Below are 18963 nucleotides of genomic sequence, written 5' to 3' on the forward strand. Positions count from 1 at the left end.
ATCTTCCCCATGTAACTGTCCAAATGCTTTTTAAAAGACAAAATTGTACCCGCCTCTACTACTGCCTCTGGCAGCTCGTTCCAGACACTCACCACCCTTTGAGTGAAAAAATTGCCCCTCTGGATCCTTTTTTATCTCTCCCCTCTCACCTTAAATCTGTGCCCCCTCGTTATAGACTCCCCTACCTTTGGGAAAAGATTTTGACTATCGACCTTATCTATGCCCCTCATTATTTTATAGACTTCTATAAGATCACCCCTTAACCTCCTACTCTCCAGGGAATAAAGTCCCAGTCTGTCTAACCTCTCCCTGTAAGTCAAACCATCAAGTCCCGGTAGCATCCTAGTAAATCTTTTCTGCACTCTTTCTAGTTTAATAATATCCTTTCTATAATAGGGTGACCAGAACTGTACACAGTACTCCAAGTGTGGCCTCACCAATGCCCTGTACAACTTCAACAAGACATCCCAACTCCTGCATTCAATGTTCTGACCAATGAAACCAAGCATGCTGAATGCCTTCTTCACCACCCTATCCACCTGTGACTCCACTTTCAAGGAGCTATGAATCTGTACTCCTAGATCTCTTTGTTCTATAACTCTCCCCAACGCCCTACCATTAACGGAGTAGGTCCTGGCCCGATTCGATCTACCAAAATGCATCACCTCACATTTATCTAAATTAAACTCCATCTGCCATTCATCGGCCCACTGGCCCAATTGATCAAGATCCCGTTGCAATCCTAGATAACCTTCTTCACTGTCCACAATGCCACCAATCTTGGTGTCATCTGCAAACTTACTAACCATGCCTCCTAAATTCTCATCCAAATCATTAATATAAATAACAAATAACAGCGGACCCAGCACCGATCCCTGAGGCACACCGCTGGACACAGGCATCCAGTTTGAAAAACAACCCTCGACAACCACCCTCTGTCTTCTGTCGTCAAGCCAATTTTGTATCCAATTGGCTACCTCACCTTGGATCCCATGAGATTTAACCTTATGAAACAACCGACCATGCGGTACCTTGTCAAATGCTTTGCTGAAGTCCATGTAGACCACGTCTACTGCACAGCCCTCATCTATCTTCTTGGTTACCCCTTCAAAAAACTCAATCAAATTCGTGAGACATGATTTTCCTCTCACAAAACCATGCTGACTGTTCCTAATTAGTCCCTGCCTCTCCAAATGCCTGTAGATCCTGTCCCTCAGAATACCCTCTAACAACTTACCCACTACAGATGTCAGGCTCACTGGTCTGTAGTTCCCAGGCTTTTCCCTGCCGCCCTTCTTAAACAAAGGCACAACATTTGCTACCCTCCAATCTTCAGGCACCTCACCTGTAGCGGTGGATGATTCAAATATCTCTGCTAGGGGACCCGCAATTTCCTCCCTAACCTCCCATAACGTCCTGGGATACATTTCATCAGGTCCCGGAGATTTATCTACCTTGATGCGCGTTAAGACTTCCAGCACCTCCCTCTCTGTAATATGTACACTCCTCAAGACATCACTATTTATTTCCCCAAGTTCCCTAACATCCATGCCTTTCTCAACGACCGCTGTTACTCGGGGGCACATGTCCCGTTCACACCAATGTTCATTTGTGCCTTGAAACATTCCCACCTGCGAGACTGCTCCAGAGACAAGAACGAAGAAAGCAGGGCTGGCAATCGGAAGGACAGCGGCATACTTCTCCGTGAAATTTCCATGGGGTATCTTGTGACACGGGGGATGTTAACTGAAGAACTGGGTTTTGTTTCCATGGTCGTTGGCGCTTTTCCCCGAGCAGTTGATGTGCGGGAGAGACGGGCGGCGCTACATCGCTGCGAATGACGTCTGAAATGTGCACTTTTGGCAATCTGGGCGGTGCAGGAAGATCGGAAATGTTCCACTTGATTTTAACAGGTCTGTGGAAATGTACGATTGAATAGGAATGAGGAGAAATGCAAAGAGCGGCAGTGGCGAAAAAGTGTCGATTGCAGGAGGTTGGCCGTGAGCGAAAGGTCCTTTGAATGTCCGGCGCGGAGGGGATTTTGTTCAGAAACGACAGACTTTAAAGCGCGTGGGGAAAGTAAAGTGCGAGGTGCGTCCTTTGGTCAAATTGGGTGTTTTCAGGAAAACAGCCATTCTGAAATCATAAAAATGAAACCAGAAAATGCTGAAAACACTCAGCAGGTCAGGCAGCGCCTGTGGAGAAAGAGCCAGAGGTAACGTTTCAGCTCTATGACATCTTTCAGCCGCAACGAATCGATTGCCATGTGGGACAGTGGCTTAGTTTTCGAAAATGTTAGATTTGATCTCTGAATTACAAGGTTTAGAATTCCACCGCTGTCAGAATTTGCTGGCGCTGTTCAGTTTGGTCTCTTCACCAAAAATCCTTCTTTTCTAAGAAGTGCCTTTCCGCATTGCTGGCGAACATCTGTTTGCTCAAATCAGCAAAGTCAAATTAGCACCCGAACTGTTTCTTGCACGGAGGTGTTTGGAGTGTAAAGTGTGATCTCGGTGAAGTATCAATCAAAGTGCACAATGGCCCCCTGGGAAACCGAGTATCTCTAGTGGTCAGCATAAGATTAAAAATATGTACAATAATTACGTATTCCTTCTTTCCCTCACACTAGGATTTATTATCAGGGAATGTACATGACCAGGTCGATTGACGTCACGCTCCGGTCGTTTAGCATCGTCTCCTACAAATAGAATAGAATCATAGAAATGTTACAGCACGGAAAGAGGCCATTCGGCACATTGAGTCCGTGCCGGCTCTCTGCAAGAGCAATCCAGCAAGACCCACTCCCCCGCCCTTTCCCTGTAGCCCTGTATTTTTTCCTTTCAAATACTTATCCAGTTCCCTTTTGAAGGCCATGAATGAATCTGCCTCCAAGACCCCCTCGGGCGGTGTATTCCACATCATAACCACTCGCTGTGTAAAAAATGTTTTTCCTTCAACTTTGGTTCTTTTGCCAAAGACCTGAGATCTATGTGCTCTGGTCCTTGACCCTTCCGCCAACGGGATCAGTTTCTCTCTATCTACTCTCTTCATGATTTTGAATACTTCTATCAAATCTCCTCGCAACCGTCTCTGTTCGAAGGAGAACAACCTCAGCTTCTCCAGTCTATCCATGTAACTAAAGACCCTCATCCCTGGAATCTTTCCAGTAAATCTCTTCTGTGGGAGATTACCATTACCATGGCATTACCATCGCCGAATCCCCCCGAGTAACATCCTGAGGATCACCATTGACCAGAAACTTAACTGGGCCAGCCACATAAATACTGTGGCTGCAAGAGCAGGTCAGAGGCTGGATGTTCTGCGGTGAGTGACTCACCTCGTGACTCTCCAAAGCTGTTCCACGATCTGCAAGGCGCAAATCAGGAGTGTGATGTAATACTCATGTGATGGTCATCGACCTGAAACGTTAACTATGTTGCTATATCTAAAGATTCTGCCTGACCTGCTGAGGATATCCACATTTACTGTTTTTATTTCAGATTGGCAACATAGCCAGTATTTTCATTTTGAATAAAAGGGATTTCGCAGGTTTCCTCATGTGACGAGGTGGCCGAGAGGTTAAGGCGATGGACTGCTAATCCATTGTGCTCTGCACGCGTGGGTTCGAATCCCACCCTCGTCGTTATTGTGTTTAAGTCTTCTTTCCCTCATTCACCAGGTCTGGTTAAAGTCCCATCCTTCTCGAAACGGCGGGCAGAGGTTTTTGCGTTGTTTGCTGAATATCAGCAAAAGTTCCTTCCACGAACGTGTTGAAATGAGAATGGTCGCGAAGCATCAATGAGAAAAGCGGAGTCATTGTAAAAGGAGCAAATCTTATGCTTAACGTAAGAAAAACTTATGTACCATAATGATGATTTATGTCCGGATCATTCCGTGCCTGTGTCTGTTTAAAAGGGATGTGCTGCAAGTCCCGGATCATTCCGTGTCTGTGTCAGTTTAAATGGGAATTGCTGTCAGTCTCTGATCATTCCGTGTCTGTATCACCCGATTTTCTTGATACCTTTTTCCTTCTGAACTGAAATGACGATCCTCTCTCGAGAAGAAGGTTCACCGCCTGCTTCGGGCAACTGGTAGGAAAAATAACAAAAACTGATGAGACCAAGTTCATTCTGATGAGCTTCCATTCCAATCTCCGCACTCTGTTCCCCATTCAGTCCCACCCCGCCTGGACATTATAATCTGCGATATTCATAAGGGAATAGAAAAGCCGAATTTCACGGTTAAAATTCTCCTCAACTCCCCTCTAGTTCTTTTGCCAATTATTTTAAATCTATGACCTCTGGTTACTGACCCACTTGCCAGAGGAAGCAATTCCTACCTACTTGATCTTTCAAAACCCCTCATTACTTTGAATACATCCATTAGATTCACTCCTTAACCTTCTCTGCTGTTAGTGGAATAATTCCAGCTTCTCCAATCTCTCCACATAACTGAAGTTCCTCAACCCTGGTTTTATCCAGGTCAAACTGCTCTGAATCCTCTTCAATGCCTTTTCATTCTAAAGTGTGGTGCCCAGAACCGTACAATATATTCCAGCTGAGCCTAACCAATGATTTGTAATGGTTTAGAATGACTTCCTTGTTTCTATATTCAATGTCCTATTTACAAAGCGAAGTACCCCTTTCGCTTGCTTAACCGCCTTATCAACTTGCCCTGTTTTGTGAATATGCACCCCAGGTCCCTCTGCTCTTGCAACCAGCCATAAATTGTTCTTCTTCCAAAAGTGCATCACTTCAAACTGATCTGCGTTAAATCTGTCACGTGACTTCCCGTTTCACTAGTCTGTCTATGTCCTCCTGAAATCTGCTACTATCTTCCTCACTATTTGCTACGTTGCCAAGTTTTGTATCATCCGCAAACTTCGAAATCGTACTCCCTATTCCCACATCCAAGTCATTTATAAAAACAAGAAAAGCAATAGTCCTAATACCGACCCCTGGGGGATCACACTGCATATTTCTCTCCAGTCAGAAAAACATCCGTTCACCACTACTCTCTGCCTCCTTCCCTTTCGCCAATTATGTGCCCAGGTTATCACCTGCCCTTTAATCCCACGTTTCCGAATAAGTCTGTTATGTGTTAATTTCTAAAATGTGTCCTGAGACTAGCTGTAGCCCCGTAATTTTAATCTTAAGCAATGAGAATACAGATATTAAGACCGAGTGATAGATCGGGTTCATTTCCTTTACCGGGAGGTGACGGGACCCGAGGAGGGGAATTTCCATCTGGGTTTATATTTTCCGAAAGCGGAGACGAAAAACAGCAAAGCTCATCCCGTCGAAATAAAGCAACTGGACTGAAGATCCGACAGCCTTGTCCCATCCCGGGTTTCCAGACCTGGCCGTTCAAGGAAGCCTGATAAGTCCATCAGGGGAAATAGAGAGAAAGAAGGAACACAGACAGAGATAGAGAGATGCATGCAAAGAAAAATAGTATAAATCTCCAAATTCTGTGATTGAGCAGAATTTAAAGTACAGGTTAAAATAAATTCAGTCTCATGTCGTGAAATCTTTTAGGTGAACAATGGGCTGGATTACCCTTTATGCTCTGAGGGAGTAAACACTGCCTGGTAACTACAGCTCTTATTTATTTGAGCATTTCACAGTGGCGATGTGAGGTGGTTTCAAGCCCCCCATTGAATTACACGGCTATGTTTGACCCACTCCTTACGTAACCCACAGGAACTGCACGGCAGTGGAGCAGACTGCGTAGGGTTATCACGGGAACTCTGCCAGACTGCATGTTCTGGACATGTACCCAACGCTACACGTGCAGCCTGCAGTTGTGTGTGCATTAGTCTTTCAGTGTTAGTATCTTCGCCTGCCGGTGGGAAATCAGGGATTTGGTTCCAGTCCAATTCAGCATCCTTTACCTTTTGTATTCTGTACCCGTGAGATCGCCTGAGTTGGGATAAATTAATTTGCCGGCTTCAGTCAGTACAACTTCTAGAAAACTTGTCTTCATTTCGTCTCAGTGTGTTGCGTGGACAAACCCTCTGCATTCTGTCCTCTGGCGCTCAAACATTCTCTGCTGGAGATAAGTCAAAACCGCTGAAAAGCTGTGAGAAGCCAATTGGTGATTTTTGACCAAAAATGGGGACACAACGGGGCTGATCCGGCACTTGAACCAGTGAAACTCCCTGAGCGAGAATCAGACCCAAAGACCAACTGGCAACAGAGCCGTGCAGCCACTGTAAAATTTCGCTGCCTTGAAGCCGATCCACCATCCTTTCAGAACGCTCTGTCCCTCCAATCTCGCTTTCTTGTACGATGTACGATGGAGAGCAACATTAGGTTCTACACGAATTATTTCACATCGACAATATTAGCCTCTCTTTATCAAATTCGTTTTGAATGTACGACTTGTATTTTGAAGTAACAATTTACAGAACGAATTGCTCCGAAACGACATTGTCATCTGTCTCGGCATCGTCATAGTTTACACTCCACCATAAGTATATTTCACTCAAATTGCTGCTTCCATTCACTATGAGGGCGAAGAGACATAAATGTGGGTACATTAGCTCCGAATTTATCAGCTGGGTTCCACCTTTACTTGTCCAACCGCCTCAATCTTTTTATTCTTTACCCTTCTCTGCTGGTTTTGCAGTTTAGATCAGAATTACATCGGGGACAACACAGAGAGACAAGAGTCAGAGACAGGGGGAGATAGAGAGATGCACGAAAAGAAAATAAAGAGTATAAATGTCAGGTCTTGTAAACTAGCAGAATTTAAGTTACAGATTGGGAGAGATTCCTTCTCGGGTCTTGAATTCTTTCAAGAGAAGTTTGGGCACCCAATCAAAAGCACCGGCCACGCTGAAATATCTGTCATGCTGAGCGAGAAATAAATGCGGTCAACTAACTCCATTTTTTCTATTTCAGCATTGAAGAGATCTTTAAACAGTGACGCTGCGAGCAGAATTCAAATCGAGGGAGAAAAACACCATTGGAATTTTGAGACCAACGCTTCAATCACTCGGCCATCCCAACAGCAAACGGCATGTTCGTTCAGAGATCATTTCAAATGGAAACAAGCAAGGCAGCCTTTATGAGCATTGGTGGTTCAGGGGTAGAATTCTCGCCTGCCACGCGGGAGACCCGGGTTCGATTTCCGGCCAATGCAGCAAGATTTTACATTCTGCAACATGCGGAACTTCGGAACAGGAGTGGGCCATTTGGGCACCTCGGGCCTGTTCCACAATTCAATGAGATCATGGCTGATCTGTGACGGAACTCCATATATGGGCCTCAGCCGCATATCTCTTCATCCCTTTGGTGAACAAAATAATTTCAATCTCAGCTTTAAAATCAACAATTGAGCTCGCATCAACTGCCGTTTGCGAAAAAGATTTTCAAACTTCCACCTCCTTTTGCTGATAGAAGTATTTCCTAACTTCAATCCTGAAAGTCCTGAATCTAATGTTTCGGCCGTGTCCCCCCATCCTGGACTCCCCAACCAGCGGAAATGGTTTCTCTCCATCAACCCCATCAGTTCTCATTAATATCTTGAAAACTTCGATCAAATCAGCCCTTAATCTACTAAATTTCGGGGAATATAGCCCTAGTTTGTGTAATCTCTCCTCGTAATTTAACCCTTGGAGTCCAGGTATCATTCTAGTAAATCTACGCTGCACTCCATTCACGGCCAATATATCCTTCCAAAGATGCGGTGCTAGAACTGAACACAGTACTCCAGGTGTGGTCCAGAGGTTTGTATAGCTGTAGCATAATGTCTAGTCCTCTAGATATAAAGGCCAGCATTCCATTAGCCTTTTCGATTATTTTCTGTACCTGTCCATGATATTTAATGATCTATGTACATGGACCCTATGTCCTTTTGGAACTCCACAGTTTCGAGTTTTTCTCCATTTGGAACGTATTCTGATCTATCCTTTTTAGGTCCAAAGTGGATGACCTCACACTTGCGTCAATTCAAATCCATTTGCCACAGTTTTTCCCACTCATTTATTATATTACTGTCTCTCTGTAATTTTATGCCTCTATCTACTCTGCTTACAATGCTGCCCATCTTGGTGTCATCAGCAAACTTGGATATGTGGCTCTCGATCCCATCATCCAATATCAATGAGACCGTCTGAATTGAGATAAATTCACAGTCAGCTTCAATCTCCTAATCATCTTGAGACATTTTATTTACTTCACGTGTGTTGTGACATGGAAACTTCCGAACTCTGTCCGATGGAGCTCAAACATGCTCTGGGTGTAATTCAATTCTACCAACAGCAACACTGGAAAAATGTCAGAAGCCAATTGGAGACTTTTCACTAAAAGCAGCGAGACAGCAGGGCTCGTCCGCGATTTGAACCCAGGACCTCTCGCACATCAATCAATAAAACCCCCGAAGCGAGAATCATATCCCGAGACCAACGAACCGCTCTCATTGTGCAGCCAGTGTAAACGTTCACTACCTCCGACAACCGCTCGGCCATCCTTTCAGACCTCTTCTGTCCATCCAATCTCGTTTTCTATTCCGGTGTGCAGCAATATCAAGTTGTACACTAACTATTTCCAGTCACCAATATTAGTCTCCCTTTACCAAATTGGTTTCGACTTATGACTTGTATTATCAAGTGAGACGTTCCAGAATTAGCTGCTCTGAAACCACATTGCTTGGGAGGATACGGAGAGGTGGAGCCGAAGAGCGGGAACTTGGAGTGCATGTCCACAGATCACTGAAGGTAGCAGGACAGGTAGATAAGGTGGTTAAGAAGACATTCGGGATACTTTCCTTTATTAGCCTAGGCATAGGATATAATAGCAGGGAGGTTATCTGACAACTACATAAAACACTAGTAAGGCCACAGCTCGAGTACTGCGTACAGTTCTGGTCACCACATTAGGGGAAAGATGTGATTGCTCTGGAGAGGGCCATGATGTGGAGATGCCGGTGATGGACGGGGGTGGACAAATGTAAGGAATCTTACAACACCAGGTTATAGTCCAACAATTTTATTTTAAAATCACAAGCTTTCGGAGATTATCCCCTTCGTCAGGTGAATGAGTGAAAGGTTCTCAAATCGCATATCTTATATTAGGCTGGGACAGCATCACACCAATCAAAAGGTGTCGTTGTTGTACAAACAGGCCAGTCACGGAGAACAGTACATCCCAGTACACTGAATAAACATTGTGTCAATTTCACAGACAGAGAGAAAGAGACCCAAATGGCAGAGAGAGAGAGAGAGAATATTAAAGGGTACAGAGGAGATTTACGACAACGTTGCCAGGAGTTGAGAATTTTATCTATGATGAAAGATTGGATAGGCTGGGGTTGTTTTCTTTGGAACCAAGGACATTTAGACTCTTATTGTCCAAGTAGCATGCGACCTCCTTGTTCTTGCTACCAAAATGCTCCACTTCACCCACATCTGCATCTGGATTCATTTGCTAATTATACACCCATTTTGCAAGTTTATTAATGTTTTCTTGTATTTGGTCGCAAGCTTCATCAATATTATCTATACCCCACCCCACCCACCCACAGCCCCCCGCCCCGTTAATCTGGTGTCACCCGTAAATTTTGAAATTGTACTTCCGATTCCCGAGTCCAAATCGTTTACGTAAATTGTGAACAGTATCCCAGAACCGATCCTTGTGGAACAACTCATTCCACCTTATACAGTCTGAGTAGCGACCCTTAACCCCTGCTATCTGTTGCAGAGCAGTGATCAAGATCTTTACGTAGGGAGTTGTGAGACTGTGAAATTCACTTCCACGGTTCGGGTTTGGGGCACAAAGTACTGTAATGACAAGTGGTCCTCATGTTTTTATCCAAGACAGGCCTCAGCCCAGTCATTTACTCCAAATGTTGATGCAATGGTTCAAGCTAAGAGGTGCCAGGTATCAGGAGCAGCAGTAGCAGTAAATGAAACCCAAATGCAAGTAAGCACCAATATAGTCCATCTTCATCTATTTCTAGTTTACAACTTTTGTTGAATGTGGCCCAGGCCAAGTGCCAGGATATCGGATCAGGCACACCATAGAAAATGAGTTTCGCACCCCTGAGATAGACAATGTGAACCGGATTACCCTCATCCACTAATCCGGTAACTTCTTCAAAAAACTCAACCAAGTTTGTGAGACATGACCTTCTTTCCCAGAAGCCGTGTTGAGTATCTCAAATGGCTCCTTCTCTTTCCCCGTGATCATAAACAGCATCTCTTAGGATCCCTTCAAGCATCTTCCCTCTGATCGAGGTCACACTGATGGGCCTGTCATACCCCGGCTCTGATTTGTCCCCGTTAATGAAAATGGGAACTACGTGAGCTACCTTCCAATCTCAGGGAACAATCCCTGACTCTATTGAGCTGTTGAAGATACAGGCAAGGGGCTCACAGAGCACCCGTCCCATCTCTTTAAACACCCGGGGGTGAATATCATCTGGACCTGGAGCACAATCCATTTTGAGATTTCATATTTTATCCAAAATCACATCCCTTTCTATTTTAAAATTTATGATGCGATTGTCGACAGCACATCCCACAGCTGGAATCTGAGCATCATCCACAGGAGTTTTGGCTGATGAGAAATAGTCATTTAACAGCTCTGCCATAGCCCGGGAATCGGCCCTGAACTGCCTTTCAGTGGCCGGAAACCATCTTTCATGGTCTTCTGACTCCTGACGCAGCTGGAAGAGCTTTTACTATTATTACAATTGTGCACCATATTCTTTTCCAAAGATCTCTTAGCTTCTCTAATGGCTGCTTTTGTCTCCCTCGATTGTGGGTGATATTTGTCCCAATTCTCCTGTGAACTGAATTCATCCTGGCCTGACCTGAGTTAAATGGAAGACAGTTCGGGGAGTCAGGAATCATTCACCACAAGACCTCCACAGACAGGTAAAACCCCAGACGGTCCCTTAGTAAGGATTCCTCTGGTTCCTCGGCATATATTTGTCAAGATACCAAAATCGAGCTTTCTCACAGTCCACTCATGGAGGCCCCACTCCTTGAGCCTACAACCTTCAGCAGGGTCAGTGGTGGAGTTCCGCAGCGGGAGTGATCCCAGAGTAACTGTCGGGATCGCCCCCACCCTGTGGATGGTCCGGGTCGAGTATCTTTCGTTATCCTGGTGTCTAACACAAAGACATCAATAAAACAGCGAATTCTGGAAACACACTGTAGATCCTTCTTTACCTACAGATCAAATGACTGTTGTATAATTGTACCAGCAGTTAACAGGCTCTTGTGAATTACCTCTTCTGCTATTTTATTGCACGCTTTAACCCACTGATTTTAAATGGGTTTATTTTAAATGAGTTAACGCCTGCCTTAATTGGTAGACACCGACTCTCACACAAACAATTAAATCTTCACAGAATAATTACCAGTTATTTTTAGACTGGAGAATTAAACCTGCCGTTTCACTTCCAGTCAGGAATCGATCACAGTTTTACACCAATCTCAGATTTGACAGATGACACATTTCCAGCATTCACCATTGTCCTTCTTGACTCCATTGGAAAGGACCCTTCTGTTCCGTGCCTAGGAGATCTGAACCATGAAAGAGAGCGGCTGGGACACATTTCTTACACGCACGATGAACCCGCACAGCGACTTTACTGTCAGTGAAGAGAGACGAGAAAGACCAATGTGCCGTTTGCCCCTCTCAGTGTGGCCATGAAGGACTGTGTCCAGGCTGAAGTTCTGTTCCCACCGGACGATCCTCCCCCCAGATTGTCATTTCTGAGATCCAGCCAGGTGATGCGAAACACTCAGGTGAGAAAGACCAACATCAACAATAAAATGTTTAAAGTAAAGCTAATTTATTTAACAGATATCCAGAATATTAAACTCCAGCCCAGTTATAGTGGTTATTAACATCAGCAGAAACAAACCCCAACTGTCAGAATGAACATGGTTCAGTCCTGGATGGGATTAACAGCAGAATCCAACCCCTGCAGTCAGATGTGAACTCGCTGCTGTCTCAGCACGTGTGATGACTGAGTGAATCCCTTCCCACACACGGAGCAGGTGAACAGTCTCTCCCCAATGAGCATGTTTTGATGTGTCAGCAGTTCATTTCTGCTTTTAAAGCTCTTCTCACAGTCAGTGAATTAAAAGGTCACTCAATAGCGTGAACAAGTTGACGTCTCAGAAGGTGGGATGACTGAGTGAATCACTTCCCACACACGGAGCAGGTGAACAGTCTCTCCCCAGTGTGAGTGCGTTGGTGTTTCAGCAGATCATTTGTGCTTTTAAAGCCCTTCTCACATCAGAACATTTAAAAAGTCTCTCCCCAGTGTGAGTACGTTGGTGTGTCAGCAGATTCCTTTTGATTTTATATATCTTCCCACAGTCAGAACATTTAAAAGGTTTCTTATCAGTGTGAACTCGCTGGTATCTCAGCAGGTTGGATGACTCAGTGAATCTCTTCCCACACACAGAGCAGGAGAACGGCCTCTCCCCAGTGTGAACTCGCTGGTGTCTCAGCAGGGTGGATGACTGAGTGAATCTCTTCTTACACACGGAACAGGAGAATGGCCTCTCCCCAGTGTGAACTCGTTGGTGTGTCAGCAGGTTGGATGACTCAGTGAATCTCTTTTTACACACGGAGCAGGTGAACGGTCTCTCCCCAGTGTGACTGCGTCGATGAATTTCCAGCTGTGACGGGTAATTGAATCCCTTCCCACAGTCCCCACATTTCCACGGTTTCTCCATGGTGCGGGTGTCCTTGTGTCTCTCCAGGTTGGACGATCAGTCGAAGCCTCGTCCACACACAGAACACGTGTACGGTGTCTCCCTGCTTTGAATGGTGCAATGTTTTTTCAGGCTTTGGAACTGGTTAAAGCTCTTTCCACAGTCAGTGCACTGGAACACTCTCACTCGGGTGTGTGTGTCTCGTTGCTTTTCCACTCACACTGATGTTTCAAATCTTTTCCCAAAGACAGAACAGACAAACATTTCTCCTTCCACATTCAAAGGCCGATGATATTCACGTCCTGATGAATCGAGTGACTCTGTCAGATCTTTACGTGGTCTTTGGTTTGAGTTTCCTGTCTGCAAATCCACCCCTTCAAATACCCTGTAAAAGGAGTTTATAAAAGTTATCACTGTAAGTACAGGAAACAAATTTAGAACAGACAATTCTAGTTTCTATGGAACATTCTTTCCTCTCTTATTCCTCAAGCTATAAATCCCCATCCCACAAACTCTCCCTCCTCCCTGAGCTGCAATCCAAACCCATCGCATCATCTTTCAGTGGTGCTAAACCATGAATGAAAGGGTGAGAGCGTGAATATGAGAGAGCGAATGTGAGAGAGTGAATGTGAGAGAGTGAATGTGAGAGAGTGTGAAAGAGTGAATGTGAGAGTGAGGGTGAGAGAGTCAATGTGAGAGAGTGAATGTGAGAACAGCAGTGGGCTCGGTGTGGAGAATGAAGTGGTGCAGGTGGAGCATGTTTCAGTGGGGCAGCAGTGATCATAATCTCATTAGGTTTAGAACAGTTATGGTAAAGGACAAGGGACAGTCAAATGTGAAAATTCCTAACTGGAGGAGGGCTCATTTTAGTGAGTTAAAAAGGGATCTTGTCCAGGTGGATTGGAATCACAAATTGGCAACAAAACAGTAATTGACAATGGGAGGCCTTCAAGGAGGAGTTGGTTTGAGTACAGAGCAGACAGATTCCCACGAGGAGGAAAGGAACGGCCTCCAAAGCTCGAGATCCCTGGATGACTTAAGGTGTAGAGATCGTTATTTCTCCTTCATTTACAGACGCTCCCTGACCGATCAACATTTCTCCTTCATTTACAGACACTCCCTGACCGATCACTATTTCTCCTTCATTTTTCGACACTCCCTGACCGATCACTATTTCTCCTTCATTTTTAGACGCTCCTTGACCGATCACTATTTCCCTTTCATTTACAGATCCTCCATGACCGATCACTATTTCTCCTTCATTTACAGACGCTCCTTGACCGATCACCATTTTTCCTTCATTTACAGGTTTTCCCTGACCCACCATCATTTCTCCTTCATTTATGGACACTCCCTGACGGATCAGCATTTCTCCTTCATTTACAGACGCTCCCTGAGAATTCCCAGTTTACACCGCGCATGCGCGGGGCCGCGGCATTTGATTGAGAGTTGGTCCGGAGCGAAACGGGAGAAACCGGAAACCGGCGGGTAGTGAGGGGGGATAATGTTCACTGTTTTATATTCGGGTCTGGGGCCGCACTCGGGGTTTGTGAAGCCTGAGCCTGGGCCTGAGCCCGGACCCAGGCCCCGGGGTTTATTGAGCCTCTTGCTCCGATCCTCTGACCTGCACCGAACGCGATCCTCCCGCAGCCTCGACTGACCGCGCATGCTCAGGAAACACTGCCTGATCATGAGTCACTAATGCGCCTGCGCGCTGGGCTCCACAGATTTAGATAGGGCACAATCTGTACCGCGATGCATGCTGGGTGGCATATCCGACATTGCTTATCTTTAATATCTGTACCAAAAGCAAAAACATTTGAAGCAGGGGGAGCGCGTTTGGATCAAGGATAATGAAATAAACTGAAAGCCCAGCCCTTCGTGCCATTTAAAACGGCACAAACACACGGCATAGACGCCCCCCCCCCCCACACTTTGGTGAAATCCAGAAAATATTTTTTTCGGTAACTTGTATTAATTTCGTTTCATTAATTGTTGCAACTGACCGGTTCAATTAATGTTTATCTTCCAACTGCACCTCAGAACCGTCAGTTTCTCCATTAATCCCGCCATGGTGATTAACGAGATATCCGGACCAAAAGGAGCAGCAGGAATTTATCGGAATTTCCTGCAACGAGCGGGGTGCCACAGCGATCAGTGCTGGGGCCTCAACTTTTTACAGTATAATAATGGCTTGGATGAAGGAACAGAGTGTCTTGTGGCCAAATTTGTTGATGATACAAAGATAGGTGGAAAAGCAAGTTGCGATAAGGACACAAAGTGACTGTAAAGGTGAAGCGGATGGGCAAAAATTTGGTAGATGGAATATAACGTGGGAATATATGAAGTCATGCACTTTGGGAGGAAAAATAAAAAAGCAAAATATTATTTGAATGGAGAAATACTACAAAATGCTGTGGTACAGAGGAATCTGGGTGTCCTCGTACATGAAACATAAAAAGTCAACATACAAATGCAGCAGGTAATCCGGAAGGCAGACGGAATATTGGCCATTATTTCGAGGGGGTTGGAGTGTTAAAGCAGGGAAGTCATGCTACAACTGTACAGGGTGCTGGTGAGACCACATCTGGAGTACTGCGTACAGTTCTGGTGACCTTATTTAAGGAAGGGCATACTTGCATTGGAGGCAGTTCAGAGAAGGTTCACTCGGTTGATTCCTGGTCTGGAAGGGCCGTCTTATGAGGAAAGATTGAACAGGTTGGGTCTATACTCATTGGAGTTTAGAAGAATGAGAGGAGATCTTATTGAAACATACAAGATTCTGAGGGGATTCGACAGGGTAGATACTGAGAGGATGTTACCCCTCATGGGGGAATCTAAAACTAGGAGGCATAGTCTCAGAATAAGAAGTCGCCCGTTTAAGACGGAAATGAGGAGGAATTTCTTCTCCCAGAGGGTTGTGACTCTTTGGAATTCATTGCCCCAAAAAGCTGTGGAGGCTGAGTCATTGAATACATTCAAGGCTGAGTTCGACAAATTTTTGATTCGCAAGGGAGTCAAAGGATATGGGGAAAGGGCGGGTAAGTGGAGTTGAGGTAAAAATCAGATCAGCCATGATCTCATTAAATGGCGGAGCAGGCTCGAGGGGCCTAATGGCCTACTCCTGCTCCTATCTCTTATGATCTTTTGGTCTTATGGTAAATTGACTGGCGGGATGAGAGAACAGTTGGTCCTCCAACCAATCGGAGTGTGTGAGGGGCGTGAGTTGCGGCACCGAATGGGCGGGTCTCAGCCCAGATGACCCCATTGTCTGAAGCATCATCGTAAAAAAATAATTTATCTTAAGCTCCAGGAGCAAACTCGAACTTTCTGTTGTGGCTTGAAACAGATGAAACCAGATGAGGTGGAGCAAACATTTCAACATTTTTTGGATAAACACATTAATTAAGAACAACGAACATGGATAATTTGAGATAACTCGAGTCTTCTGATAAAACGAATGTAGCGGAGGTTGTGTAGATGGATTGTGAAAAGGTGTTTGATAAGATGCAGGACAGGAGGCTTGTTGATAAAATTAATACCCACGGTATTAAAATGAATGCGGCAGTGTGGATAGGAAGTTGTGTAAAGGGCAGAAAACAGAGAGTAGTTGTTAATGGATGTTCTTCAGACAGGACAGAGGTAAACAGTATATCCCCCAGGGTCAGTGTTGGGACCATTGCTCTTCTCAATACAGAGAATGATCTCAGCTTGGGGATGTGCGACACAAGGTGAAAATCTCTAGATGACGCCAAAATTGGCAGCGTGGGGAACTGTGAAGAGGAGTCAGTGACTTCATTGTGACGTTCACAGGTTCGGAAACAGGCAGGTGAAGTTTAATGCAGAGAAATGTGACGTGATACATTTTGAGAGGAAGTAAAATGAGATGAAATGTACACTAAATGGTCAAAGTTTTAAAGTAGAGGAGCAGGGAGCCTTAGGAGTGGAAGGTTCTAACCAATGCATTGTCTTATTAATTAACAAGTCTGAGAGTCAGCAACTTTAATGCCTTAGTAACAAAAATTTGAGAAAATTCTCTTTCCTCTACGGTACCAGAGTAAAGATGCAAGTCCCCCGTGTACATTCGATGATCCCGCTGGATGGAACCTCAGGCGCCCTGAGTTTGATTTCCGGTGTTTCCAGTCCCGACTGCCCATTACATCATGTTCCCCTCACTTTTATACAATGTAGTGATCTAACTCTGTCACTGGAGCTGGAACTTCCCTCGCCTGTGGTTTACTAAGACACATTGCTTGGTTCCCAGCAGTTATTTTTCTTCAGTAGCGTTCTCATGACCTCTAAACTATATGTGACTCCAGACACACAGCAATGTGGTTGATTCTTAATTGCCCTCTGAAATGGCCTTGCAATCCACTCAGTTGTACAATCTCGCTAAAAAAAAAGTCATAATTAGAATAAAACCGGACGGACGCCCCTGCATCGGACCACTAGGCACTGGACACAACAAAGGCAAACCAAGCCCAGTCTACCCTGCAAAGTCCTCCTCACTAACATCTGGGGACTTGTGCCAAAATTGGGAGAGCTGTTCCACAGACTAGTCAAGCAACAGCCTGACATAACCATATGAACAGAATCATGCCTTTCAGCCAAAGTCCCAGTCTCTTCCATCACCATCCGTGGGTATGTCCAATCCCACCGGCAGGACAGACCCACCAGAGGTGGCGGTACAGTGATATACAGCCAGGAGGGAGTGGCCCAGGGAGTCCTCAACATGGACTCCGGACCCCATGAAATCTCATGGCATCAGGTCAAACATGGGCAAGGAAACCTCCTGCTGATTACCACAGAGAGACTGGGACTTGCACATTCCCCTCAAAGTCACACACCATCCCGACTTGGAAATATAACGCTGTTCCTTCATCGTCGCTGGGTCAAATCCTGGAACTCCCTACCTAACAGCACTGTGGGAGAACCTTCACCACACGCACTGCAGCGGTTCATGAAGGCGGCTCACCCAACACCTCCTCAAGGGCGATTTGGGATGGGCAATAAATGCTGGCCTCGTCAGCGACGCCCACATCCCATGAATGAATATAAAAAAACTACGCTGCTTATTGTCAGTTAGAATCCTGGAATCAAATAAATTTACGGCATAGAAAGAGGTCATTCGGCCCATTGTATCAGTGCCGGCCGACAAACAACGATCCTGCTTAATCCCACTTTCCAGCTCTTGGTCTGTTGCCTTGTAGGTTACGGCACTTCAAGTACATACCCACGTACTCTTTAAATGCGATGAAGGTGTCCGCCTCTACCACCCTTTCAGGCAGTGAGTTCCAGACCCCACAACCCTTGGGTGATGGAATTTCTCCTCAGCTGCCCACTAATCCTTCTACCAATCACTTTAAATCAAAGCCCCCGGTTATTAACCTCTCTGCTAAGGGAAATGGGTCCTTCCAATCCACACTAGGCCCCTCATAATTTTGTTCACCTCCATTAAATCTGCCCTCAGCCTCCCCTGTTCCAAAGAAAATAACCCCAGCATTTCCAATCTTTTCCCTTAGCTAAAATTTTACAGTCCAGGCGACATCCTTGTAAATCTTTCTTGCCTTGTATAAAATGTCTGCTATTTGAAAGTCGTGATATTGATCAAAGTCTGCGTTAAGTTTTGTTGCCATTTGTGATCTATTACCTGACACTTTAAATGTTGCCGACCGTTAACTGTAACTCACAGTGTCTGAACAGTCACTGTTATCATTAGCCTTTTATATATCTTCTTGTGATCCATCTCCTTGACAACACGAGCTGATCACAGCAATGTTTCCTTCAAATGGAATCTCATTGTGAAAAATGCACAATTTCAAAGCGAAGCATCATATGCAAGATTGGTAGGAGATGCGACTGGAGATAATGGGCCTGGGGCAGTGAGAACATCTCTTGAGCATTAAGATATTCAGTATCCGAAGAAGCTGGGAGATGAGGTCGTTGTGTCTATTTATCCTGGTATCTGCAAAATCCATCGTCTCTCAATGCCCAGCATCATTCTCCCGCTCTCCTGCTTTCCAGTTAAGGTTTTTTCTCGTTAAGTCGCAGTATTTGCTTTGAACATCTATTTCACCGGCATCTGGAGGAGCAGAGGAGGCTGGAGATAAAGTAGTGACAGAAACAGAAGGAGATGGCTCGTGATGGCAGAATCTTGTGTGTGCCAGTTGCTTCAAGTGAGACATGACAGCCCTGCGTTGCCCTGCATCATTCCAAGGAGCTGCACTGATTCGGTGCGTGCGTTTTGGAAATGGAAATGCAAACAGTTACACCAGCAGCTTGTG

General features: G+C 45.2%; 2 non-coding genes across 2 annotated transcripts; both read left to right on the forward strand.

The window, feature by feature from the left end:
- The first annotated feature begins 3558 nt into the window (after positions 1–3558).
- trnas-gcu (transfer RNA serine (anticodon GCU)) lies at positions 3559–3640 on the forward strand. The gene has a single exon. It is a non-coding gene; the product is annotated as a tRNA-Ser (tRNA).
- Positions 3641–7072: 3432 nt separating this feature from the next.
- Positions 7073–7143, forward strand: trnag-gcc (transfer RNA glycine (anticodon GCC)). Its single transcript has one exon. It is a non-coding gene; the product is annotated as a tRNA-Gly (tRNA).
- The last annotated feature ends 11820 nt before the right edge of the window (positions 7144–18963 follow it).

Source organism: Heptranchias perlo, chromosome 20 (genome assembly GCF_035084215.1).
Source record: "Heptranchias perlo isolate sHepPer1 chromosome 20, sHepPer1.hap1, whole genome shotgun sequence".
Lineage (NCBI taxonomy): Eukaryota > Metazoa > Chordata > Chondrichthyes > Hexanchiformes > Hexanchidae > Heptranchias > Heptranchias perlo.